A 27,393-nucleotide genomic window follows, 5' to 3' on the forward strand; every position below is an offset into this window, starting at 1 on the left:
TTGTGCACAGTGAACCATCAGAATTTAAATATTTTAGTATCTCAGTCGCACTCACCTGTACACCACTGGGCATTAGCACTGGCATTATTACACTCATCAGCAGTGATATATACCCTTCTGGTTATGAACACAGACATATTGTAGTGAAATTATGATATACTACCAGCATACTTGCCTACGCTACTGGAACTGCAGGGAGGCTCCCAAAAATCGGTTGGCTCTCCCAGCCGCCCAAAGGAGTGTGCAATTCCACCACAGCCAGGTGAAATGAGTGGACCCGGTGGGCAATGTCAAGATTTGCGCTGAAATTATCATAGCCATGCCAGCCGCTGTACAATGCCGGTAATCTTGGCATTGCATGGGGGTGTCGTGGCCTGAGGACCTCATTTCGTCCAGACTGTGCACTGAAATTATATATTGTTATTTTTTTTAGAGGGTCATTTACATGGTATCTAATGGTGGGCAAAGCATCTGGGAGGGCTTGCCACACCCCCTGTGTTAATTGGCCAGACCCCTTATGCGTGGGCCCCTACCACTGCATTCCCTTGGTGGGCCTTTCATGTTCCAGTCCAACACTGACTGGAGCAAGGAGTAAAATCCGCATTAGGCATTATTGGTCTCACTTCTAATATAATTGACTGATGTGCTGCTAAAATATGAATCTATTCAAATATATCACTGCTTTCAGCCTATGTGTACCCGTGTGCGCTAAGGTCTCCTCACTGAGTGTTTCTGGAGCTGCATTCTATGGGCCTTATTCAGAGGTGGGCACACATGATGGTGGCACAACTTCATCTTTGTACACAGTGACTGTGCGACAATATGCAGATGCTGGAAGAAGCATCTTGCTGGCTTCTGAAATCCACTGACTGCACCTAAAGACACAGCATCAGATCCACAGTGTGAACACAGTGCCTCAAGTTACTCAGGATGTCAGGCAAAATGAGACTGCTGGACCAGTGAAACTGCATCCAAGGACACAGCCACTGGCTTTGGCATGCCAGGAAAATGGAGCTGACATCGCCACAACCAAATGCCAGTAGATCAATCATGCTGCGGGTTACAGGGCACTGCGACTGACATCGCAGCTGTATGGAGGCACATGTGCACTGCATCTCTGACACATGCACAGTCCTCCAACCATAAGCAAACTGCAAAAACATTGAAACAACGTCTTCTGAATCAGCCCCTACATGCCATCCAGTTCAACAAAACTGCTGTAGAAATAGCACATTATAGAGATACATGATCTCTATGACTCGCCACCTCTGTCTATACACTGTGACTTGTAAATAAATCCATGGACCTCTGTTAGTTGCAGGTGAGCCCCAGTAGGCCCGTCTGTGGTCTGGATTTGACCGACCTAAACCAGCATACTCATCCACATCAATGACCAACTCTGTAAAGGGGGGGTGGGGTGGGGGGGGTACACACGGAGAGATCTGTGCTTAAATTATAAGCAATCTGACTAGATTGCTTAGAAATGAAGCACGGATCTCTCTGTGTGTAGGGTGCCGGCGACAGCGATGCGCAGTACCGCTGAGCGGGGGGGAAAGATGTGTGCTGAGCTGTCTGTGCTAGATCGCTCAGCACACATCTCCCCAGTGTGTGCGGGGCTTAAGTGATGTTGTTGACTGGTGCTCGGGCTCAGAGTCAGGATCAGACCATTGTGACCAGAGTACATACCTATGTGAACAATTTGTGTTATCACATAAACTGTGTCTGTGCTTATCTATCTCTGACTTTAGAAGAATAAACTACACTACTTAATAATGTTGTTAATAATTAAATGAAGTAATTTGTTATATCAATCCCTGTAACGTGATTGAGGAATGATAAACTGATCTACTTTCTATTTTACCTGTTTCCCTTTGGCAAGTCTGTTACTCCCTTACATGAGGTCTCTTTGTATTTTAATGTCATAGACTATTGAACCACTTCACACACCTCCACCTGTGGGATGCTAGCTGGTGGGTGCTATTGGACATGTTGCTGATATAAACTGGGAGGACCCACCAAGCCTTTCTTTTATTCTTATGCTTATGTAGAATCCATTGAATAGAACATACTACATACTGTAAACAAGACTGCATTGTTGTCATATTGTACATAGAGCTGTAAACTGGTCTCTTTTGTTTTGTCTTTTGCCTTTTCTGTGTAATGTAATCAAAAGCAATTCATATGGTAATGTCACAACAAACGTCCCGTGCAAGTTCTCTTAAAGAAAGTAAGGTGACTTATCTGCAATGAAATTGTGTCACACACCTTGGGTTGCATCGCCAGTCTCAACTTTCACACTACAGTATATAAATTAAATTGTACTCTTAAGGCTCTCACCACATACACAACTTATTCATTTATTCATAATAGCCACAGCCATTCATCATCGGTGCTGCGGTGCAGCCTTTTTCAGGATAATCTTAAATCAATTACAACATGCAGCAAAGACAATGATCCATCCAGATTTGTGGACAATAAGCAAATATGTATCCAATCATTCTGCTCTCTGGTATCTTTAGTGGTACAGCTCTTATCCCTTATATGAACATTTGTAGAACCCAATTACTATTATTATTATTATCCTTTATTTATATGGCGCCACATGGGATTCGCAGCGCTCAGTTACAGAAGCAAAACAAGAAAACAGTATAGGGTATATAAACATATCTGCTTCAGCAGACGACACTGACATAAGTATCAGTGCAGCAGAAAATTGGGGGATTAAGGGGGTAATACAGATCTGACCACTGGGCTACGTTTTTTGCTGCATACAGGGGGAGGGGAAAAGCCTGTGCAAGTTTGCATTCGCTTCTTCTGCAGAGCTGCACAAAAATCAGTTTGTGCAGTCTCTGCGTAGCCCAGGACTTACTCAGCCGCTGCAATGTAATCCTGCTGATTGGGGCCGGAGCTGACGTCAGAAACCCTCCCTCAAAACGCCTGAGCCCGTCTGCGTTTTTCCGGACACTCCTGGATAACGATCAGTTGCCACCCACAAAGGCCTCTTCCTGTCAATCACCTTGCGAACGCCCATGCATTAGGATTTTTCGTGCCATCCCGTTGCTAGGTGCCAATGCCTGTCGCTGTTGTGCGATGCGCTGGCACATAGCGGTGCATGCGCAGTTCAGATCTGATCGCCCGCTGTGCGAAAACGCACAGCAGTGATCAGACCTGGATTACCCCCTTAGTGCAGTCAAAGGGAATATTGAAAAGAAGACAGGGTAAAGGCCCATATAGACAGGGGAGATGTGTGCTGAGCGAACCGCTCAGCACACATCTCTCCCGCCGCTCAGCACATCGCGATGTGTGCTGAGCGATGCGGGGGAGGATGGGGGTCTGCTCATTTCACCCAGCGGGTGAAATGAGCGACGTGCTAGATTGGCCTGCTTGCAGGCCAATCTAGTACCGGCGATAGCGATGTGCGGGGCCGCGCATCGCTATCGCTGAGGGGGGTACACACGAGTGATCTGTGCTTAAACTCTAAGCAATCTAGTCAGATTGCTTAGATTTTAAGCATGGATCTCTCCGTGAGTACCCCCTTAAAAAACAGATGGAAAAGCACATGAGGGAAGAGGGCCCTGCTTGTGAAAGCTTACATTCTAAAGATACATTCAATATATAATATACAAATAGTGACATAATTGTTAGCCATGGCAACAGGTTACAAACTGTTACTGTAAATTTCAATTTTGAAACAAATAAAATTATCAATTTGCTGTCCCAAAAATCTGCATCCTGAGACAGCTGCATCCCATTGCCTTATTTATAGCACCTCTGACACCTTGGTACTGTATATGTTTTTTACCCCATTTGTTTTGATTATGTGTTTATTTTGCTGCTTCACTTGACCTCTTCCATAAGTGGATTCCTTCAGTCAAAGTTGTGTTTCTAATGCACATTGCGACATTTGTTACTAGATTATCATAAGAAGTTTTTTTTCCATTGCAGTTTGTAGGCCAGTGGAGCATTGGAGCACACTCAAGACACTTACAAAAGCATGAAAATAAAATATGCAGAACAGCATGTATGCAGGGTTAATCCCAGAGTCATAGTGTGTTAATGGCTTCAGGATGAAATGCCGGCAGGTGGGATCCGATCGGTGAGAAGACAGACGCCGGGATCCCAATGGTGTATATGCCAACGGGTGAGTTGGGGATGTTCTCCCCTACCCCCTAACCCTCCCTTCCCACAGCCTAACCCTGACATCCCCCTATAGTGCCTAACCCTAACCTCCCTGTACCTAACCCCACCTCCCCTCATCCTAAACCTAACCCTTCTTCCTCCGCAGTCTAATCCTCCCAGTGGGTGCCTAAGGCTAACCCCGTTCCCCGCAGCCTAATCCTAACCCCCCCCTCCCCCGCAGCCTAACCTCCCTGGGGGTTGGCTAACCTAACGCCCCCAGTCCTAAACCTAAGTGCGGTGCTATGCTTACATAGGTTAGGATTTCGACTTTCAGAATTCTGATGTCGGTCTCCTGACCATTTCGGAGTTCCGGGGTCAGCATTGTAACCAGTGTCGGTATTCCAACAACCGGGATCCTAACTTCCGGTAAATTAACCGCATCCCGTGTTATATTAGGTATGATTTTCATGCTTCTGTGTATGTGTGTCAGGAAAGCATGAAATGGGTAGATTCAATTACATAGAAACAGAAACATAGAATTTGACGGCAGGTAAGAACCACTTGGCCCATCTAGTCTGCTTCTTTACCATATTTTTTTATCTCAAACTTTATTTGATCCTTATTTCTTTGTTAGGATATCCTTATGACTATCCCATGCATGTTTAAATTGCTCTACTGTCGTAGCCTCTACCACCTCTGATGGGAGTCTATTCCACTTGTCCACTACCCTTTCTGTGAAGTAATTTTTCCTCAAATTTCCCCTGATCCTCCTCCCCTCCAGTCACAGTGCATGTCCTCGTGTCCTATTGCTTCTCTTCATTTGGAGAATGTTTCCCTCCTGGACCTTGTTAAAACCGTTGATATATTTGAAAGTTTCTATCATGTCCCCTCTTTCCCTTCTCTGCTCCAAACTATACATATTGAGATTTTTTTAGTCTTTCTGGGTTTGTTTTGTGATGTAGGCCATGCACCATTTTAGTTGCCCTTCTTTGTACAGTCTCTAATGTATTAATATTCTTTTGAAGATATGGCCTCCAGAATTGAACACAGTATTCTAGATGAGGCCGTACCAATGACCTATACAGTGGCATTATTACTTCTTTCTGCTGCTGATTCCTCTCCCAATGCAGCCAAGCATCTGACTTGCCTTCCTCATTGCTTTGTTACATAGCTTACCTGCCTTTAAGTCACCTGAAATAGTGACTCCAGAACCCTTTCCTCCTCAGTAGTTTCCAGTATAGTGCCATTAATACTATATTTAGCCTTTGGATTTTTGAGACCCAAGTGCATGATTTTGCATTTTTTGGCATTAAACTGTAATTGCCACACTCTTGACCATTCCTCTAGTCTACCTAGATCCTCAATCATTTGTTTTACCCCTCCTGGTGTGTCTACCCTGTTGCATACCTTTGTATCATTGGCAAAGATGCATACTTTCCCTTTAATGCCATTTGCAATGTCACCAATAAAGATATTAAAAAGCACTGGTCCAAGTACAGATCCCTGGGGTACTTCACTGGTAAAATTTCCCTCCTGTGAATGCACTCCATTTACCACAACTTTCTGCTTTCTATCCTAAAGCAAGATCTTATTCCATTCAACCATTTTAGTATCCAATCCCAAACTTTCAAGTTTATTTAGCAGCCTGCGATGTGGAACAGTGTCAGAAGCCTTACTAAAGTATCCACGGCTCCACCTTTATCCACCACTTTAGTCACACAGTCAAAAAAGTCAACAAGATTTGTTTGACATGATCTTCCCCCAGTGAATCCATGCTGTTTCGGATCCTGCAAATTGCTGGATCTGAGATAATCTACAACTCCTTCTTTTAAGAGTGTTTCCATTAATTTCCCTACTACTGATGTAAGACTAACTGGTCTGTAGTTATTTGCCTCTTCCTTGATTCCATTTTTGTGCAGTGGGACTAAGTTCGCTCTTTTCCATTTCTCTGAAATTAGCTGTGGGTTGTGTTGCACAGCCTCTTACAGTACATACAGATGAAAATACATCTTTGTGAGCAGACCGTCCCTATCCATATGCTTGGACTGATACCTGTCAGCATCAGCAGTGCGCACTTAGGGCTGCAGACAGCTCTTCCAGGCTATGGTACTGGAGGGGGCCTTTTCAGCTCAGGCAGATTACCGGGTGGGGACACGGGCCCCTCCAGCTTTATACTTGCTAAAACATACATCCAAAGCTTCCAGCCAACTCCACATAATCTGCAGTTCCATTGACACACCCTCACTGAAAACTGCCAGCCTCAGAATACAGACCAGCTATGCCCCTTCAGTTTCAGCTGGAGAAGAGCTTGCGCACAGGAGTATGTTAGCTCTACATACAGTAAGCCCCTGTGTTTTATGACTGTGGCTGGTTTAGCTTTCTAATATGCATGTAACAATGAAATAAAAATAAAAAAAATAAAAAAATAGGTAACGGTCAACCTGCAATGTAAGGGGTGCAAATACATTTATTCCTCTTTTATATGAATATAATACTCCAGAGCTGGGCGTACACGAGTATGGGCAGTGTGTCTGAAGTGGCTTTACTGGGTGGTACTGGGGCATTCTGTGGTATTCGGCATTCAGAGTGGGCATGCTGAAGGAATCATAGGCTATGCAGAGTTATATGTACATGTTATTATGCCTGTTTTCACTCTTATATCTTATAACGTGAATAATGCTGGAACAAATAGACAATTCCAAAGAAAATTGCTTTGAAACAAAGTATACATGAAGGAGTATATTCAATTGGTGTCGAATCCCTCGTTTTGCCGGAAAACGGGGCTTTTTCGACAAAAAAACCTGTCGAATTGCATTTGACAATTCAATACGCCACTTTTCGACAAAATCCTGTAGGATTCGTTTCGACTTTTGACTTTTCGACAGTCAAATGTCTGTAATGTTAAAAACCCGGTTTTTCGACAAAAGTATATTCAATTGCAGATTGTCGAATCGGTATCAATGTTTTTTGACATGACTTTTGACAATTTCATTGCGACAAGTTTTTCTGTCGTGATCTGGCAAGAAATTTGAAATACTTAAATTTTTTTCACTTTTTTTTATTTCTACTAGCATATCTATTTATATTTTAAGTAATTATATAATTGTTTTTTGTATTTATGAGTCACATTATTATATATAGATTTTTTCCTGAATATTTTTTTCTTTACTGGGCTGAGGGAAGTAATGTACCCATGATTCAACATTTTTACCCAGGTTACACTTCACCAAAGCCACTCCTATGCTTGAGACTTCAGGGAGAAGAGCAGCCATTACACAGTCAGCTGTCTTGTGGAATAATTTTTTTAGGGCAATCTGCATTTTTAACATACAGTGGGGCAAAAAAGTATTTGAACAGCCACCGATTGTGCAAGTTGACCCACTTAAAAAGATGAACGAGGTCTGTAATTTCCATCATAGGTACACTTCAACTGTGAGAGACAGAATCTGAAAAAAAAGCAGGAAATCACATTGTATGTGTCACAACTGAGGGCCTGAGCTGACGGGAGGCAGCCTCAGTTGTAGGGGCTGAGATGTACCGGAACCTGGGAGGTTGTATCAGACCCCTGGACATGTAAGTAACATGAATAATAACTGCCCGAAGGCGTGACCACGACAACTTGGATAAAAGTCAATGATGTTTATTATGACAACTCCGCAACACAGCAGCAGTAAAAGAAAACGTAAAAAGTCAGCAAAGAATAAATACAGTTCCTGGGTACTACAGGATGGCAGGAGCCACAGGGCACTGGTAGTGTGAGATAGTTCTTATGATCTTCTAGATGGAAAGTCCTTACCAGGCCCGACTGTAGCAATGGAGATAACCCAGGATTGTGCCAGCTGGTGTTCCAGGAAAAGCTGGGTTGCTGAAGATAAAACAGCTGCTGTGGATACTGGCTGGAACCAGACTGTTGTTAGCACGGAGTGGATACTGGCTGGAACCAGTTAAATAATAAATGAACTTGGGAGCGATGAAATATGAACTGAAATGTAGAACTTGAGAGCGGAGAAATAATAATACCGGTGGAGAGTGGTAAAGTGTAGAAAGGACACCGGCCCTTTAAGGGAAGCTGTACTCTGCTGGAAGCTGAGCTGGAAGCAGGTAATGTTGTAGCTGGAAACAGATGAATCCACAATGGATTGGAGAGTCAGGCTACACCGCAGGTGGAATGCTGGTGCGGGTCTCTATGGTGGAAGTCTTGAGACAGGAGCTGGAACCTGGAAGACAATCACAGGAGAGAGACAAACAGGAACTAGGTTTGACAACCAAAGCACTGACGCCTTCCTTGCTCAGGCACAGTGTATTTATACCTGCAGCAAGGAAGGGATTGGCTAGGCAATTATGCAGATTATCAATACTGAGAACAGATTGGTGGAAATGATCAGCTGACAGAATCCAAGATGGCTGCGCCCATGCAGACACTTGGAGGGAAGTTTGGTTTGTAATCCATGTGGTAATGAAAACAGTAATGGCGGCGCCGGCCACCGGAGACAGGAGGCGCCAGGCTGACAGATGCACATCCAACCACGCGGACACAGCGGAGGCCGCGGCTGACGTAATCGCCACTCAGACACTCTGCATGCAGAAGTTCAGGGACGGCGGCGGAGGCCGCGGGAGACGCCATGCCAGGTGTAATATGGCGTTTACTGTGACAGCGTCCCAGAGTGACAGGAGAGGATACAGGAATGTACACATCAGGATAACAGATGGGATCCGGTCCTGGAGCACTGAGCCAGCCTTAGGAGGCATCTGATGGGTAAGAAATGGCGTCCAGATACCCGGATCGTGACAGCACCCCCCCCTTTAGGAGTGGCCCCAGGACACTTCTTTGGCTTTTGAGGAAACTTGGAATGGAATCTCCGGGCCAAGGCAGGAGCATGGACATCAGAAGCATTGGTCCATGAACGTTCCTCAGGGCCATAACCCTTCCAGTCAATAAGATATTGTAGTTGACCGTAACGGTGACGTGAGTCCAGGATCTTGGCCACTTCATACTCAACGCCTCGTTGAGTTTGGACTTTCGGAGTTGGAGGAAGTGAGGAATGAAACCGATTCAAGATCAGCGGTTTCAACAGGGAAACATGGAATGTCCTGGGTATTTTTAAGAAGGGAGGCAACTGGAGTCTGTAAGCAACAGGATTGATGACTTGTTCAATCTTGAAAGGACCGATATAGCGAGGTGCAAACTTCATACTGGGAACTCTTAACCTCAAATTCTTCGTGGATAACCATACCCGATCACCCACCTTGAGAGCAGGAACTGCTCGACGCTTCTTATCCGCAAACTTCTTGTACCTGAACGATGCCTTGAGCAGAGCTGATCGTACGCTCTTCCAGATATTGGCAAATTGATGCAAGGTGATATCCACTGCGGGAACAGAAGTTGCTGGAAGCGGTTGGAACTCAGGGACTTTAGGGTGGAATCCAAAGTTAGTGAAGAATGGTGTTGAAGCAGATGAAGAATGATACTGGTTGTTATGACAGAACTCGGCCCAGGGAAGTAATTGAACCCAGTCATCTTGAGAGGAGGACACATAGATGCGGAGGAAGGCCTCCAAGTCCTGATTCACCCTCTCGGTTTGACCATTGGTCTGAGGATGGTAAGCCGTGGAAAACTTTAGCTTGACTTGGAGGACTTGACATAAACTTCGCCAGAATTTGGCTGTGAATTGAACTCCTCGATCTGAGATAATTTCTTCAGGAAGACCGTGGAGTCGGAAGATCTCTTGTATGAATACTTGAGCCAACTTGGAAGCTGACGGAAGACCGGTGAGAGGAATGAAGTGTGCCATCTTGGTGAACCGGTCAACTACCACCCAGATGGTATTGAACTTGTTGCACATGGGTAAGTCTGTAATGAAATCCATCGACAAGTGGGTCCATGGTCGACGGGGAACGGATAGTGGAACCAGTTGCCCCGCAGGCGACTGGCGGGATACTTTATGTTGGGCACACTTTGGGCAAGATGCAATAAACTCCAAGACGTCCTTTTTCAGAGTTGGCCACCAATAGGACCTAGAGATAAACTCCAGGGTTTTTTGGATACCTGTATGTCCGGCAAAACGGGAAGCATGGGCCCAATGCATGAGCTTCTTCCTTAGCATCGGCTTCACAAAACTTTTCCCTGATGGGGGCGTAGAGTCCATCCCTACCGTGGAGAATGCCAACGGATTTATAATAGGATGCTTGTCTGAAGACTCTGACTCATTTTCTTGCTCCCATGAGCGGGAAAGGGCATCGGCCTTGCGATTCTGAGAGCCCGGACAGAACTGGAGTTTAAAGTCGAACCTGGAAAAGAAAAGTGCCCATCTGGCCTGACGAGGGTTGAGACATTGTGCGCCCTTCAGGTATAAAAGGTTCTTGTGGTCTGTAAGTATGGTGATTGAATGAGAAGCTCCCTCCAACAGATACCTCCACTCTTCTAGAGCGAGCTTGATGGCTAGCAACTCCTGGTCGCCAATGGCATAGTTGCGCTCAGCTGGGGAGAACTTCCGGGAGAAGAAACTGCAAGGGTGTAAATGGCCATCTTTAGCCCTCTGAGATAACACCGCTCCTACTCCAACGGAGGAGGCATCCACCTCTAAGATGAAAGGAGAGTCGATGTCAGGCTGTTTCAGAACAGGCGCAGAGATGAACCTTTGTTTTAAAAGATGGAATGCTTGCATGGCTTCTTCAGACCACTTGGACGGGTTAGCACCCTTCTTAGTGAAAGCAGTAATAGGCGCCACAATGGTGGAAAAGTCTCGTATAAACTTTCGGTAATAGTTGGCGAACCCTAAGAACCTCTGGACCCCTTTGAGGGTTAAGGGTACCGGCCAATTTTGGATTGCTTGTAGTTTCTCAGGATCCATCTCTAGTCCGGAACCGGACACAATGTACCCTAGAAACGGAATGGACTTGACTTCAAAGACGCATTTTTCTAATTTGCAATAGAGATGATTGACACGGAGACGGGACAGAACCTCTTTAACCCAAAAACGATGTTCCTCTAAATCGTTGGCAAAAATGAGGATATCGTCTAGATAGACCACGACATGACGGTATAGAATGTCTCTGAAGATCTCATTGACAAAATGCTGGAAGACAGCTGGAGCATTGCTCAATCCGAAGGGCATGACGAGGTACTCATAATGTCCGTCACGGGTGTTAAAGGCGGTCTTCCACTCGTCACCCTCACGGATCCGGATGAGATTGTATGCACCTCGCAAGTCCAGCTTTGTAAAGATGGTAGCTCCGCTAACTCTGTCAAAGAGCTCAGTAATCAGGGGTAAAGGATAACGGTTCTTGATGGTAATGTCGTTCAAACCTCTGTAGTCGATGCACGGCCGCAGACCACCATCTTTCTTTTTTACAAAAAAGAAGCCTGCGCCGGCTGGAGAAGAAGAAGGTCGAATGAACCCCTTTGCTAGGTTCTCTTTAATATATTCCTCCATAGAATGCGTCTCAGGCAGAGACAATGGATAAGTTCGGCCTCGAGGTGGAACCTTCCCTGGAACGAGATCAATCGGACAGTCCCATTCTCTATGAGGAGGAAGGATATCAGCAGAAGCTTTACTGAACACATCCGTGAAATCTTGATATGGAGGAGGTGGAACATCAGACGACCTGGGGGAGGAAGAACAGACAGGCAATACTTTAAACAAACATGTCTCAGCACAGGAGGAACCCCATGCCAGGATTTGCGTAGTCGTCCAATCAATTGTAGGATTGTGAAGACGGAGCCATGGAAGGCCCAGGACCACAGGATGTGTGGCTCTTGGAATCACTAAAAAAGAAATAAGTTCGGAATGAAGAACTCCCACTCTCAGACGAACTGGTAGAGTCCTTAAAGAAATAACTGCATCAAAAATTTTGCTGCCATCCACGGCAGTTAAAGAAATGGACGAAGGAAGTCTCTCGGTGGGTAGGGACCACCGTTTAACATAGGCTTCGGTAATAAAGTTCCCAGCTGCTCCGGAATCAAGGAGGGCAAGGACGTTCCGATAACGTTGAGCAACTTGAAGCGAGACTGGGAGATTACAATCTTGAGGAGATGGAGAGGAGATCATTACTCCTAGCCGGCCCTCTCCTTGGCGAGCTAGGATTTGGAGTTTCCCGGACGTTTGGGACAGGCATTAATGGTGTGAGACGGAGCTGCACAATAGAGACAGAGAAACTCGGAGAGACGTCTTCGGCGCTCAGCAGGAGTTAAACGGGAACGGCCAAGTTGCATGGGCTCATCTTTAGATGGTGACAGTTGACGAGGAGGAGGAGCAGAAGATTTTGGAGCAGATGATCTTCCACGCTCAGTTGCTCTCTCTCTGAAACGTAAATCAACTTTCGTGCAGAGTGAGATTAGCTCATCTAACTTAGAAGGTAAGTCTCTGATAGCTAACTTATCTTTAATACGCTCAGATAAGCCATGCCAGAATGCAGCATACAGGGCCTCGTCGTTCCATGCCAGTTCGGATGCCAGGATCTGGAACTGTATCAGATATTGTCCTACAGTACGTGACCCCTGGCGTAAACGGAGAATCTCGGATGAAGCTGAGGTTACCCGGCCTGGCTCGTCGAAGATGCGCCTGAATGTTGACACGAAGGCAGTGTAGGAAGATAGCAGGGTGTCGGACCTCTCCCATAACGGTGATGCCCAATCAAGGGCTGAGCCACTGAGAAGAGAAATAATGTAGGCAATTTTTGTACGGTCACTGGGAAAATTGCCAGGTTGTAGCTCAAACTGAATCTCACACTGGTTGAGAAATCCCCTGCAGAATCTTGGAGATCCGTCAAATTTTGCTGGCGTTGGAAGATGAAGACGTGGAGCAGAAATGGGTAAGGTGGGTGGGGTTATAGCTGGAGTCACTGTGGTTGACGCACCAGACGCGCCTGATCCACGGAGAGTTGTCTGAATCCCATCCAGCCGAGTAGAGAGATCCTGGAGACAGCGGATGATGTGGCCCTGTGCAGCCTCCTGATGTTCTAGTCGGGCTGCCAGTTCTTGCATCGGCCTGGCCGCTTGATCCTGGTCTCCGGCTGGATTCATTAGGTCAGTGCTTACTGTCACAACTGAGGGCCTGAGCTGACGGGAGGCAGCCTCAGTTGTAGGGGCTGAGATGTACCGGAACCTGGGAGGTTGTATCAGACCCCTGGACATGTAAGTAACATGAATAATAACTGCCCGAAGGCGTGACCACGACAACTTGGATAAAAGTCAATGATGTTTATTATGACAACTCCGCAACACAGCAGCAGTAAAAGAAAACGTAAAAAGTCAGCAAAGAATAAATACAGTTCCTGGGTACTACAGGATGGCAGGAGCCACAGGGCACTGGTAGTGTGAGATAGTTCTTATGATCTTCTAGATGGAAAGTCCTTACCAGGCCCGACTGTAGCAATGGAGATAACCCAGGATTGTGCCAGCTGGTGTTCCAGGAAAAGCTGGGTTGCTGAAGATAAAACAGCTGCTGTGGATACTGGCTGGAACCAGACTGTTGTTAGCACGGAGTGGATACTGGCTGGAACCAGTTAAATAATAAATGAACTTGGGAGCGATGAAATATGAACTGAAATGTAGAACTTGAGAGCGGAGAAATAATAATACCGGTGGAGAGTGGTAAAGTGTAGAAAGGACACCGGCCCTTTAAGGGAAGCTGTACTCTGCTGGAAGCTGAGCTGGAAGCAGGTAATGTTGTAGCTGGAAACAGATGAATCCACAATGGATTGGAGAGTCAGGCTACACCGCAGGTGGAATGCTGGTGCGGGTCTCTATGGTGGAAGTCTTGAGACAGGAGCTGGAACCTGGAAGACAATCACAGGAGAGAGACAAACAGGAACTAGGTTTGACAACCAAAGCACTGACGCCTTCCTTGCTCAGGCACAGTGTATTTATACCTGCAGCAAGGAAGGGATTGGCTAGGCAATTATGCAGATTATCAATACTGAGAACAGATTGGTGGAAATGATCAGCTGACAGAATCCAAGATGGCTGCGCCCATGCAGACACTTGGAGGGAAGTTTGGTTTGTAATCCATGTGGTAATGAAAACAGTAATGGCGGCGCCGGCCACCAGAGACAGGAGGCGCCAGGCTGACAGATGCACATCCAACCACGCGGACACAGCGGAGGCCGCGGCTGACGTAATTGCCACTCAGACACTCTGCATGCAGAAGTTCAGGGACGGCGGCGGAGGCCGCGGGAGACGCCATGCCAGGTGTAATATGGCGTTTACTGTGACAGCGTCCCAGAGTGACAGGAGAGGATACAGGAATGTACACATCAGGATAACAGATGGGATCCGGTCCTGGAGCGCTGAGCCAGCCTTAGGAGGCATCTGATGGGTAAGAAATGGCGTCCAGATACCCGGATCGTGACAGTATGACTTTTAAACAATTTATTTGTATATTCTTGCGGAAAATAAATATTTGGACAATCAAAAAGTTTAACTCAATACTTTGTAATATAACCTCGGTTGGCAATTACAGAGGTCAAACGTTTCCTGTAGTGCTTGACCAGGTTTGCATACACTGTAGCAGGTATTTTGGCCCACTCTTCCATGCAGATCTTCTCTAGATCTGTCATGTTTTGGGGCTGTCGCCGGGCAACACGGACTTTCAACTCCCTCCACAGATTTTCTATTGGGTTGAGGTCTGGAGACTGGCTAGGCCACTCCAGGACCTTGAAATGCTTCTTATGGAGCCACTCCTTAGTTGCCCAGGCGGTGTGTTTGGGGTCATTGTCATGCTGGAAGACCCAGCTATGTTCCATCTTCAATGCTCTTACTGAGGTAAGGAGATTTTTGACCAAAGTCTCACGATACATCCTCTCCTTAATACGGATCAGTCGTCCTGTCCCCTTTGCAGAAAAGCAACCCCAAAGCATGATGTTTCCACCCCATGCTTCACAGTGGGTATGGTGTTCTTGGGATGCCATTCATCATTCTTCTCCCTCCAAACACGGCAAGGGGAGTTTATACCAAAAAGTTAAATTTTACTCTCATCTGACCACATGACATTCTCCCAATCCTCCTCTGGTTCATCCAGATGGTCACTGGCAAACTTTAGACGGGCCTGGACATGTGCTGGTTTAAGCAGGGGGACCTTTCGAGCGCTGCAGGATTTCAATCCATGACGATGTAGTGGGTTAATAATGGTAACCTTTGTGACTGTGGTCCCAGCTCTCTTGAGGTCATTGACCAGGTCCCCCCGTTTAGTTCTGGGCTGATTCCTCACCATTCTCAAGATCATTGATACCCCACAAGGTGAAATCTTGCATGGAGCCCCAGGTCGAGGGAGATTGTCAGTGATCTTGTATTTCTTCCATTTTGTAATAATTGCGCCAACAGTTGATCTGTTCTCACCAAGCTGCTTTCCTATTGTCGAGTAGCTCATCCCAGTCTTGTGCAGCTCTACAATTTTCTCCCTGGTGTCCTTAGATAGCTCTCTGGTCTTGGCCATGGTGGAGAGGTAGCAGTCTGACTGTTTGATCGTGTGGACAGGTGTCTTTTATACAGATAACCAGTTGAAACAGCTGCCATTAATACAGGTAACGAGTGGAGGCTAGAAGAGCTTCTTAAAGAAGAAGTAACAGGTCTGTGAGAGCAGGAAATCTTGCTGCTTGGTAGGTGTCCAAATATTTATTTTCCACAAGAATATACAAGTAAATTGTTTAAAAATCATACAATGTGATTTCCTTTTTTTTTTTTTTCAGATTCAGTCTCTCACAGTTGAAGTGTACCTATGATGGAAATTACAGACCTCTTTCATCTTTTTAAGTGGGTCAACTTGCTCAATCGGTGGCTATCCAAATACTTTTTTTCCCCCACTGTATATATATCATATTTTTTTACGGTGACTACAATAATGGAGCCTTTTTCTGACCAGATTGTGATGTTCATGAAGTCGAATCCCGGCCGCCCACAATCTGATCATTGGTCCCTTTCCGACCGGAGGCTTGTCAAATCCTTTTCAAATTGAATATGTCGAATTCAGTGCCTGGGAAGGAGGGCTTCGACAGTCGAATGCTGTAGAATCGGAAAACTGTTGAATCCACTGCGGGATTCGGCACCAATTAAATATACCCCATAGAGGTGGTCCAACCACTTAGAAGTGTGCATCTATGGACAGATACTGGTGTTTGGTGTTACCTGTCCTCTGGGGATTCAAGGAGTGTGGAATAAGTTTCTGGATGTGCAGTGCATAGGTAGAGTAGAAACAATGTGAAGGCACACCAGAGTTGTAATTAGTGGCAGTGCAGCTGGTGCATTGTACCATGGCCTGCCACAGTGAAGGTGCCCACAGCATTACATTGAGTCATACTGCCTCATTATGCTGTATGCTGGCGAGCCGCATGCCCATCCCTGCTCTACGGGCCACCAGTCCCCCAGTAATGTACTGCAGCTGCCTGAGACTGAGCTGGCAGCTGCTGCCTGTCTGATTACGGTATGGCCGGAGGGTGAGGAGGGGCCTCGATCCCCTCTCCTCTCTCAATTGCTCCCACCCCGGCTTCCTTTATCAGAGGAGTACATCTGGGAAATGCTACTGAAGTACAGAAACAAGAAAGGTGCTCACTTAGCGCATGCAAAGATATGTAAAGGCAGTAAGAAAAGATGGGGAGGTGAATGTCATTGTTGACCTAGGGACAAATTACCTGGCTAATGCTGAAATCATGGCCGCAAAAGATGAATTTGGGAAGTTGGTGACTGCTCTAAAGGAGGTGACAACCACTGTAACCTTTTCAGAAGTATAGCCAGTACACAAGTTTCCAAACCACTGGGTGTGAGTGGTACAGTGCATCTGGAAAGTATTCACAGCGCTTCACTTTTTCCACATTTTGTTATGTTACAGGCTTACAGCCTTATTCAAAAATGGAATAAATTCATTTTTCCCTCAAAATTATACACACAATGGGGGTCATTCCGAGTTGATCGCTCGCTAGCAGATTTTAGCAGCATTGCACACGCTAGGCCGTTGCCCTCTGGGAGTGTATCTTAGCTCGGCAGAATTGTGAACGAAAGATTAGCAGAATTGCGAATAGAAAATTCTTAGCAGTTTCTGAGTAGCTCGAGACTTACTCCTACACTGCGATCAGCTCAGCCCATTTCATTCCTGGTTTGACGTCACAAACACGCCCTGCGTTCGGCCAGCTACTCCCCCGTTTCTCCAGACACTCCCGCGTTTTTTCCTGGCACGCCTGCGTTTTTCCGCACACTCCCAGAAAACGGTCAGTTTCCGCCCAGAAACACCCACTTCCTGTCAATCACACTCCGATCACTTCAACAATGGAAATTCTTCATTCGGACGTGAGTAAATCTACTAAGTTTTGTGCTAAAATACTTAGCGCATGCGCACTGTGTACCATGCGCATGCGCATTTTCGCATTAATCGCTGCGTTGCAAAAATCGGCAACAAGCGAACAACTCGGAATGACCCCCCCATACCCCATAATGACAATGTGAAAAAAAAGTTTTTTTGAGATTTTTGCAATTTTATTAAAAATAAAAAACTAAGAAATCACATGTACATAAGTATTCACTGTCACAACTGAGGGCCTGAGCTGACGGGAAGCAGCCTCAGTTGTAGGGGCTGAGATGTACCGGAACCTGGGAGGTTGTATCAGACCCCTGGACATGTAAGTAACATGAATAATAACTGCCCGAAGGCGTGACCACGACAACTTGGATAAGAGTCAATGATGTTTATTATGACAACTCCGCAACACAGCAGCAGTAAAAGAAAACATAAAAGTCAGCAAAGAATAAATACAGTTCCTGGGTACTACAGGGTGGCAGGAGCCACAGGGCACTGGTAGTGTGAGATAGTTCTTATAATCTTCTAGATGGAAAGTCCTTACCAGGCCCGACTGTTGCAATGGAGATAACCCAGGATTGTACCAGCTGGTGTTCCAGGAAAAGCTGGGTTGCTGAAGATAAAACGGCTGCTGTGGATACTGGCTGGAACCAGACTGTTGTTAGCACGGAGTGGATACTGTCTGGAACCAGTTAAATAATAAATGAACTTGGGAGCGATGAAATATGAACTGAAATGTAGAACTTGAGAGCGGAGAAATAATAATACCGGTGGAGAGTGGTAAAGTGTAGAAAGGACACCGGCCCTTTAAGAGAAGCTGTACTCTGCTGGAAGCTGGGCTGGAAGCAGGTAATGTTGTAGCTGGAAACAGATGAATCCACAATGGATCAGAGAGTCAGGCTACACCGCAGGTGGAATGCTGGTGCGGGTCTCTATGGTGGAAGTCTTGAGACAGGAGCTGGAACCTGGAAGACAATCACAGGAGAGAGACAAACAGGAACTAGGTTTGACAACCAAAGCACTGACGCCTTCCTTGCTCAGGCACAGTGTATTTATACCTGCAGCAAGGAAGGGATTGGCTAGGCAATTATGCAGATTAACAATACTGACAACAGATTGGAGGAAATGATCAGCTGACAGAATCCAAGATGGCTGCGCCCATGCAGACACTTGGAGGGAAGTTTGGTTTGTAATCCATGTGGTAATGAAAACAGTAATGGCGGCGCCGGCCACCGGAGACAGGAGGCGCCAAGCTGACAGGTGCACATCCAACCACGCGGACACAGCGGAGGCCGCGGCTGACGTAATCGCCACTCAGACACTCTGCATGCAGAAGCTCAGGGACGGCTGCGGAGGCCGTGGGAGACGCCATGCCAGGTGTAATATGGCGTTTACTGTGACCGTGTCTACGAGTGACAGGAGAGGATACAGGAATGTAAACATCAGGATAACAGATGGGATCCGGTCCTGGAGCGCTGAGCCAGCCTTAGGAGGCATCTGATGGGTAAGAAATGGCGTCCAGATACCCGGATCGTGACAGCACCCCCCCCTTTAGGAGTGGCCCCAGGACACTTCTTTGGCTTTTGAGGAAACTTGGAATGGAATCTCCGGACCAAGGCAGGAGCATGGACATCAGAAGCATTGGTCCATGAACGTTCCTCAGGGCCATAACCCTTCCAGTCAATAAGATATTGTAGTTGACCGTAACGGTGACGTGAGTCCAGGATCTTGGCTACTTCATACTCAACGCCTCGTTGAGTTTGGACTTTCGGAGTTGGAGGAAGTGAGGAATGAAACCGATTCAAGATCAGCGGTTTCAACAGGGAAACATGGAATGTCCTGGGTATTTTTAAGAAGGGAGGCAACTGAAGTCTGTAAGCAACAGGATTGATGACTTGTTCAATCTTGAAAGGACCGATATAGCAAGGTGCAAAATTCATACTGGGAACTCTTAACCTCAAATTCTTCGTGGATAACCATACCCGATCACCCACCTTGAGAGCAGGAACTGCTCGACGCTTCTTATCCGCAAACTTCTTGTACCTGAACGATGCCTTGAGCAGAGCTGATCGTACGCTCTTCCAGATATTGGCAAACTGATGCAAGGTGATATCCACTGCGGGAACAGAAGTTGCTGGAAGCGGTTGGAACTCAGGGACTTTAGGGTGGAATCCAAAGTTAGTGAAGAATGGTGTTGAAGCAGATGAAGAATGATACTGGTTTTTATGACAGAACTCGGCCCAGGGAAGTAATTGAACCCAGTCATCTTGAGAGGAGGACACATAGATGCGGAGGAAGGCCTCCAAGTCCTGATTCACCCTCTCGGTTTAACCATTGGTCTGAGGATGGTAAGCCGTGGAAAACTTTAGCTTGACTTGAAGGACTTGACATAAACTTCGCCAGAATTTGGCTGTGAATTGAACTCCTCGATCTGAGATAATTTCTTCAGGAAGACCGTGGAGTCGGAAGATCTCTTGTATGAATACTTGAGCCAACTTGGAAGCTGACGGAAGACCGGTGAGAGGAATGAAGTGTGCCATCTTGGTGAACCGGTCAACTACCACCCAGATGGTATTGAACTTGTTGCACATGGGTAAATCTGTAATAAAATCCATCGACAAATGGGTCCAAGGTCGACGGGGAACAGATAGTGGAACCAGTTGCCCCGCAGGCGACTGGCGGGATACCTTATGTTGAGCACACTTTGGGCAAGATGCAATAAACTCCAAGACGTCCTTTTTCAGAGTTGGCCACCAATAGGACCTAGAGATAAACTCCAGGGTTTTTTGGATACCTGTATGTCCGGAAAAACGGGAAGCATGGGCCCAATGCATGAGCTTCTTCCTTAGCATCGGTTTCACAAGACTTTTCCCTGATGGGGGCGTAGAGTCCATCCCTACCGTAGAGAATGCCAACGGATTTATAATAGGATGCTTGTCTGAAGACTCTGACTCATTTTCTTGCTCCCATGAGCGGGAAAGGGCATCGGCCTTGCGATTCTGAGAGCCCGGACAGAACTGGAGTTTAAAATCGAACCTGGAAAATTAAAGTGCCCATCTGGCCTGACGAGGGTTGAGACATTGTGCGCCTTTCAGATATAAAAGGTTCTTGTGGTCTGTAAGTATGGTGATTGAATGAGAAGCTCCCTCCAACAGATACCTCCACTTTTCTAGAGCGAGCTTGATGGCTAGCAACTCCTGGTCGCCAATGGCATAGTTGCGCTCAGCTGGAGAGAACTTCCGGGAGAAGAAACTGCAAGGGTGTAAATGGCCATCTTTAGCCCTCTGAGATAACACCGCTCCTACTCCAACGGAGGAGGCATCCACCTCTAAGATAAAAGGAGAGTCGATGTCAGGCTGTTTCAGAACAGGCGCAGAGATGAACCTTTGTTTTAAAAGATGAAATGCTTGCATGGCTTCTTCAGACCACTTGGACGGGTTAGCACCCTTCTTAGTGAAAGCAGTAATAGGCGCCACAATGGTGGAAAAGTCTCGTATAAACTTTCGGTAATAGTTGGCGAACCCTAAGAACCTCTGGACCCCTTTGAGGGTTAAGGGTACCGGCCAATTTTGGATTGCTTGTAGTTTCTCAGGATCCATCTCTAGTCCGGAACCGGACACAATGTACCCTAGAAACGGAATGGACTTGACTTCAAAGACGCATTTCTCTAATTTGCAATAGAGATGATTGACACGGAGACGGGACAGAACCTCTTTAACCCAAAAACGATGTTCCTCTAAATCGTTGGCAAAAATGAGGATATCGTCTAGATAGACCACGACATGACGGTATAGAATGTCTCTGAAGATCTCATTGACAAAATGCTGGAAGACAGCTGGAGCATTGCTCAATCCGAAGGGCATGACGAGGTACTCATAATGTCCGTCACGGGTGTTAAAGGCGGTCTTCCACTCGTCACCCTCACGGATCCGGATGAGATTGTATGCACCTCTCAAGTCCAGCTTTGTAAAGATGGTAGCTCCGCTAACTCTGTCAAAGAGCTCAGTAATCAGGGGTAAAGGATAACGGTTCTTGATGGTAATGTCGTTCAAACCTCTGTAGTCGATGCACGGCCGCAGACCACCATCTTTCTTTTTTACAAAAAAGAAGCCTGCGCCGGCTGGGGAAGAAGAAGGTCGAATGAACCCCTTTGCTAGGTTCTCTTTAATGTATTCCTCCATAGAATGCGTCTCAGGCAGAGACAACGGATAAGTTCGGCCTCGAGGTGGAACCTTCCCTGGAACGAGATCAATCGGGCAGTCCCATTCTCTATGAGGAGGAAGGATATCAGCAGAAGCTTTACTGAACACATCCGTGAAATCTTGATATGGAGGAGGTGGAACATCAGACGACCTGGGGGAGGAAGAACAGTCAGGCAATACTTTAAACAAACATGTCTCAGCACAGGAGGAACCCCATGCCAGGATTTGCGTAGTCGTCCAATCAATTGTAGGATTGTGAAGACGGAGCCATGGAAGGCCCAGGACCACAGGATGTGTGGCTCTTGGAATCACTAAAAAAGAAATAAATTCGGAATGAAGAACTCCCACTCTCAGACGAACTGGTAGAGTCCTTAGGGAAATAACTGCATCAAAAATCTTGCTGCCATCCACGGCAGTTAAGGAGATGGACGAAGGAAGTCTCTCGGTGGGTAGGGACCACCGTTTAACATAGGCTTCGGTAATAAAGTTCCCAGCTGCTCCGGAATCAAGGAGGGCAATGACGTTCCGATAACGTTGAGCAACTTGAAGCGAGACTGGGAGATTACAATCTTGAGGAGATGGAGAGGAGATCATTACTCCTAGCCGGCCCTCTCCTTGGCGAGCTAGGATTTGGAGTTTCCCGGACGTTTGGGACAGGCATTAATGGTGTGAGACGGAGCTGCACAATAAAGACAGAGAGACTCGGAGAGACGTCTTCGGCGCTCAGCAGGAGTTAAACGGGAACGGCCAATTTGCATGGGCTCATCTTTAGTTGGTGACAGTTGGCGAGGAGGAGGAGCAGAAGATTTTGGAGCAGATGATCTTCCACGCTCAGTTGCTCTCTCTCTGAAACGTAAATCAACTTTCGTGCAGAGTGAGATTAGCTCATCTAACTTAGAGGGTAAGTCTCTGGTAGCTAACTCATCTTTAATACGCTCAGATAAGCCATGCCAGAATGCAGCATACAGGGCCTCGTCGTTCCATGCCAGTTCGGATGCCAGGATCTGGAACTGTATCAGATATTGTCCTACAGTACGTGACCCCTGGCGTAAACGGAGAATCTCAGATGAAGCTGAGGTTACCCGGCCTGGCTCGTCGAAGATGCGCCTGAATGTTGACACGAAGGCAGTGTAGGAAGATAGCAGGGTGTCGGACCTCTCCCATAACGGTGATGCCCAATCAAGGGCTGAGCCACTGAGAAGAGAAATAATGTAGGCAATTTTTGTACGGTCACTGGGAAAATTGCCAGGTTGTAGCTCAAACTGAATCTCACACTGGTTGAGAAATCCCCTGCAGAATCTTGGAGATCCGTCAAATTTTGCTGGCGTTGGAAGATAAAGACGTGGAGCAGAAATGGGTAAGGTGGGTGGGGTTATAGCTGGAGTCACTGTGGTTGACGCACCAGACGCGCCTGATCCACGGAGAGTTGTCTGAATCCCATCCAGCCGAGTAGAGAAATCCTGGAGACAGCGGATGATGTGGCCCTGTGCAGCCTCCTGATGTTCTAGTCAGGCTGCCAGTTCTTGCATCGGCCTGGCCGCTTGATCCTGGTCTCCGGCTGGATTCATTAGGTCAGTGCTTACTGTCACAACTGAGGGCCTGAGCTGACGGGAGGCAGCCTCAGTTGTAGGGGCTGAGATGTACCGGAACCTGGGAGGTTGTATCAGACCCCTGGACATGTAAGTAACATGAATAATAACTGCCCGAAGGCGTGACCACGACAACTTGGATAAAAGTCAATGATGTTTATTATGACAACTCCGCAACACAGCAGCAGTAAAAGAAAACATAAAAGTCAGCAAAGAATAAATACAGTTCCTGGGTACTACAGGGTGGCAGGAGCCACAGGGCACTGGTAGTGTGAGATAGTTCTTATAATCTTCTAGATGGAAAGTCCTTACCAGGCCCGACTGTAGCAATGGAGATAACCCAGGATTGTACCAGCTGGTGTTCCAGGAAAAGCTGGGTTGCTGAAGATAAAACGGCTGCTGTGGATACTGGCTGGAACCAGACTGTTGTTAGCACGGAGTGGATACTGGCTGGAACCAGTTAAATAATAAATGAACTTGGGAGCGATGAAATATGAACTGAAATGTAGAACTTGAGAGCGGAGAAATAATAATACCGGTGGAGAGTGGTAAAGTGTAGAAAGGACACCGGCCCTTTAAGAGAAGCTGTACTCTGCTGGAAGCTGGGCTGGAAGCAGGTAATGTTGTAGCTGGAAACAGATGAATCCACAATGGATCAGAGAGTCAGGCTACACCGCAGGTGGAATGCTGGTGCGGGTCTCTATGGTGGAAGTCTTGAGACAGGAGCTGGAACCTGGAAGACAATCACAGGAGAGAGACAAACAGGAACTAGGTTTGACAACCAAAGCACTGACGCCTTCCTTGCTCAGGCACAGTGTATTTATACCTGCAGCAAGGAAGGGATTGGCTAGGCAATTATGCAGATTAACAATACTGACAACAGATTGGAGGAAATGATCAGCTGACAGAATCCAAGATGGCTGCGCCCATGCAGACACTTGGAGGGAAGTTTGGTTTGTAATCCATGTGGTAATGAAAACAGTAATGGCGGCGCCGGCCACCGGAGACAGGAGGCGCCAAGCTGACAGGTGCACATCCAACCACGCGGACACAGCGGAGGCCGCGGCTGACGTAATCGCCACTCAGACACTCTGCATGCAGAAGCTCAGGGACGGCGGCGGAGGCCGCGGGAGACGCCATGCCAGGTGTAATATGGCGTTTACTGTGACCGCGTCTCAGAGTGACAGGAGAGGATACAGGAATGTAAACATCAGGATAACAGATGGGATCCGGTCCTGGAGCGCTGAGCCAGCCTTAGGAGGCATCTGATGGGTAAGAAATGGCGTCCAGATACCCGGATCGTGACATTCACAGCCAAAATTGAGCTCAGGTGCACCCTGTTTCCACTGATCATCCTTGAAATGTTCCTACAGCTTAATTGGAGTCCCCCTGTGGTAAATTCAGTTGATTGGACATGATTTAGAAAGGCACACGCCTGTCTATATAAGGTCCCACACTTGACTGTGCATGTCTGAGCACAAACCTCAAAGGAATTGTCTGTAGACCTCTGAGACAGGATTGTCTCGAGGCACAAATCTGGGGAAGGGTACAGAAAAATATCTGCTGCTTTGAAGGTCCCAATGAGCACAGTGGTCTCCATCATCCGTAAATGGAAGAAGTTCTGAACCACCTCTTCCTAGAGCTGGCCGGCCATCTACACTGTGCAATCGGCGGAGAAGGGCCCTAGTCAGGGAGGTGACCAAGAACCCAATGGTCACACAAGGAGCAATGCAGCCAACCTGTGTCCGTCATCACCTAGGACAACGTTGCTGCCATGTCAGCCATAGTTAAGGTGGATGCCACGGTGACCATGGCCCAGTTAGAGAAGGAGATGGGCATCTCATCGGAATCCATTCACTTGATAGTCCACAAAAAACTTGGCCTGAGCAGGTTCTCTGCATGCTGGGTGCACCATCAGCTGACTCAAGAACAGAAGGAGGCTCAGGTATGTCACGTCCTGGGTCCCTTTGTACTCAGCTGATGGTTTCCGGGATGCGTTTATGGAATCAGACTGCCACATTTAACTAGGAGGACGAATATAAGACTTTCTCATGTGTTGCTATAACCGAGTGTTGGCGAGACCTGACCAGAGGCACGGAGTCTAACGCACCGGCAGGTTTTCACCAGTGACCCCTCCAATGAGGATTTGGGTTTCGCTGCTTCAGATAGGCAGGTTGCAGCCCCCTGGACAGGTGCTCAGAAATAGCTGAGGAATCTTAAAGGAATTAACTAGTGGCAGATTCCAAAGATCACAGTAAGTAATTGGAGGGTACTGAACATCTAAGTGTTATGTGAAATTGGAGGTCTTTCTGGGTGCCGGTTGTTAAAATCTGCAGCTATGACATGGAAACTTTGTTCTCCAGATATCAAAATGACCTAAATTCTCTCCTCTTTTGTTAAAGCCATCTTCAGTTACCTGCAACAACCAAAAAAGTGTTGTAACTTTTGAACCATAACTGCTATTTCAATTCTGTTTTTAGCAATAAACTTTTCAGCAAATTGTGATGTTGTTTGACATGATACACGACCCCCTTTCCCTTTGAAAAAACTGACTTAGATTCAATATGGCAGATTACAAGATGGCGCCCATGTTCGGGACATATCCTGAAAGATAGCCCACCTCACCCATACCTTACTGGAGTATTAAATGTTCCCAGTTCCTGTACAGTTTTTGAAACAAAAGGGTGTACTGCAACTTTTGAATCACCCTGTGCTTACCTCACCCCTGTCGGGATATTCTCCATCAAGATGCCGCTGTCGGTCATTTGACCGCCAGCATACCGACCACCAGTAAATAGTATCACACCCGTTCTGACTCTAGTGTGTGCCTTCTGTCTCTGATCTGCTGCCTAACCCTGCGCCTCTGCTCCTGGGAACTGTGCAAGCTGCTTCCATCCTGCATACAGTGAGGCTATTACCTTCACTCTGCAGGTCATCGCTATTACCAGTGACCAAGGCTGCATTGTCTTAGCTCTGTTCGGTGCCGCTGTTCACCTCCAGTTCCAGTCTGGTTCAGCCTGCTATTCACCTCCAGTTTCAGTCTGGTTAAGTCTACAGTTCTCTAGTTCCAGTCTGGTTTCACCTGCTGTTCCCTCTGGTTCCAGCCTAGTTTCACCTGTTGTTATCCTTTGGTTCCAGTCTGGTTCAGCCTGCTGTACTTCTCCGGGTCCAGTCTGGCTTCACCTGTTGTTATCCTCGGAATCCAGTCTGGTTCAGTCTGCTGTACTTCTCTGGTTTCAGTCCAGTTCTACCAGCTGTATTACTCCTGTTCCAGTCTGGATCAAGCCTGCTCCACCCTGCTACCTTCACTCCAGTTTCCAGTTCAGTCCAGCCTGTTTCCTACACTTAAGTTCCAGTACAGTTCGATCTGAGCTTTGACCACATTACTCTGAGGTATCTAGATATATCATTAACTGTTATAGTGCTCTCAAGTGCCAAGTGTCCAGTCTGCTTTCAGTTTGTGATTTCAAGCAAGTCTTCTGTATTTCAACTCAACTACTCATCGTAGGTTTTAGTGGATTGTCTCTGGTTATGAATGCTTCAGTCTGTTCACTGTCCTTTACATCACCTTCTCATCATGACAGCTCCAAGACTATCTCTAGGATTCTCGGTATACCATCGATGGGGGTTGTGTTCTGAGGGTCCTCTGAGTTTTGGGGTTTGTGCTCGCCACTAGGGTGGTTAACTCTGGCTCTTGGTGTCTGGGTATTGGATCTATGTCCCTTTCTGAGGGTTTAGACTCCAGGCATCCAGCTCTGGTATCTGGGTTGTAATTCTTAGTGGATTCCAGGCGGACTATTGATTACCTTTTTATCCCATTCTGCTTCTGAGTTATCAAGTATTGGTTAATAGCCTCATTGTCCTGAGGATCCAGGCCTGAGTTCCTCTCACTTGGTTCCAGGTGATGGCAAGGAGTGTCCAGTGATTGCCAAACTCTTTGATGACCTATGGTCACTTCCTAATATGATGGCTAATTCATGAGTAAGCATGGGGTGTCCAGTGGTCATTGAACTCTTTGATGACCCATGGTCACTTCCTTAATTGGTGGCTAATCCATAACTGAGCATCTGATACACTTACTCTGATTCCAGTGTAATTCATAAACCCAGTCAATGGGTCCTGACTGGCATCTGATAACCAAACCCGTGACACAGTAAGTCAAAGCATGATGACGTGATTTACAATGAAATGTGCGACCAT

Source organism: Pseudophryne corroboree, chromosome 1, assembly GCF_028390025.1.
Source record: "Pseudophryne corroboree isolate aPseCor3 chromosome 1, aPseCor3.hap2, whole genome shotgun sequence".
In the NCBI taxonomy this organism is placed as follows: domain Eukaryota; kingdom Metazoa; phylum Chordata; class Amphibia; order Anura; family Myobatrachidae; genus Pseudophryne; species Pseudophryne corroboree.